Here is a 1,811-nt window from a genome sequence, read left to right as displayed (position 1 = left end):
TTTGAGCAGTGTAGAGTAGTGCTTGTTGTTTGTCATTTCTCCGATCACAAATGCAGACATGGTTTTATGTTTACGTGTAAAAAGACAGTATATGACATTATAATCCGTCCCCACTGGATGCAACAAATGCCTCGTCGCAAATATGTGGAAAATAATGTGTTTTTTGAACCTTAAACCGCATAAACACATTTCATTACACCAAATACACAAAATAATGTTATTTTTAGCAACATCATATGACCCCTTTAAGCTTTGTTATAATGATGTGGTGTCAGGTTGAGGGGGGTCTGGGGAAATGGTTAGGGAGTTTTTCATAGAGCCACTGAATGAAGTCCACACACATCAGCCTGGCTTTATTTTATCTAACGGTGATGCTTCAGTGACATATGATATAATCAGGTGTTACTATAGCATTAAGCGTCTTTGACATATCAAAGTACAGAAATATCTGATAAAACTAGATTCTGTCAGTCACAGCAGTGGCTTATGTGTAGCAAGACATCTGTGTATATATGTGACTATTGAAATTTGATTTCTATAAACTCCAAAAGGCTTCTAATAATTCTTTTAACATATCATTTTGTATCATTTTTGTCATGGTGTTATTTACATGTAATTTTCAAAAAGATAAATTATGTAAAGTAGAAAATAAAAGCTATAGCCTATATATATTTGGCCCGTAACATGTCAAAAAATGATTTCATTTTTATTACATAGTCATTTTTTCCAAACAGTACCCTATAAATAACACCATTTGATGTTGAAGTTGATAGTTATAAATCTCTCAATGTATAGATTTTTTTTTTTTCAATTATTAAATTGAATTTACCATTGTAATGAAGGTTTTTAGTATGACCCTCAAGTTATACACTTTTATTTTGCTACTTATTGGTAGACTGCACACAAGATGGTTTGAAAAGAAAGTTGCATTACCTTCTTTACCGTGGTTAAAACACAAATAGGGCGATTATATGAAGGCTGATAAATTTCATTGTTGTTTTGTATCTTTCAGCATACCTTCTGATGTTCATTCATGATTTTGTGCTCTAACTAGGAGTAAAGCAGAAGAGATGCTCGTTCGTTTCTGCCATATGGACATCACCTTGACATAGTGTATGCGTGTGTGTGTTTCAGTGGAATAGGAAAGAATATGCACATTTTTCCCTAATGCCATGGATGAGCAACACATCTAAAAAAATATAAGGTTTTACCTTAAAGGGCTGCAAAGTTATATTTTCATAACTCTCAGAAAATATTACGGTTACACGGTACATGTTACAAGTATGGATTAAATAATTTTATTTCATATTGCTTTAAAGGGCACCTATTATGCAAAATCCACTTTTGCATGGTGTTTGGACATAAATGTGTGTTGGCAGTGTCTGAACACAACACAACCACCCTACAATGATAAAAATCCACCCACTCCTCATTTTTTAATTCCCATTAAACCAAGTCAGTCTCACTAGGCCTTTGTTTTTTTTGTTTGTTTTCAGTCTCACTAGGCCTGCCGTTTCGATTCTCATGCAGTGTGACGTCACACTGTATAGGGCGGGGCCACGGGTTTGATTGACAGCCCTGCATTGCTATAGTTTCCGCCCTCAGCAGTTACGCTGTCCTCCATTTTCTCCGCGCTCTGCAGCTGTAACGTCAACGAAGTCTTGCAAGCAATTCCATACTCTGTTTGGATGTAAGACTGAACATAAGAGTCTTCATTTTCTCCCAACATCTGAGCTGCTGATGACGCTGTGGATTACTTTCATTTTTCAAGGTAATGCGCCTCAAAATCTACCTAAATACGTGAATCACTC

Source organism: Sinocyclocheilus anshuiensis, unplaced genomic scaffold (genome assembly GCF_001515605.1).
Source record: "Sinocyclocheilus anshuiensis isolate Anshui unplaced genomic scaffold, SAMN03320099.WGS_v1.1 scaffold335, whole genome shotgun sequence".
Lineage (NCBI taxonomy): Eukaryota > Metazoa > Chordata > Actinopteri > Cypriniformes > Cyprinidae > Sinocyclocheilus > Sinocyclocheilus anshuiensis.
The sequence above is the reverse complement of the archived record's forward strand: the minus strand, read 5'-3'. Positions refer to the sequence as shown.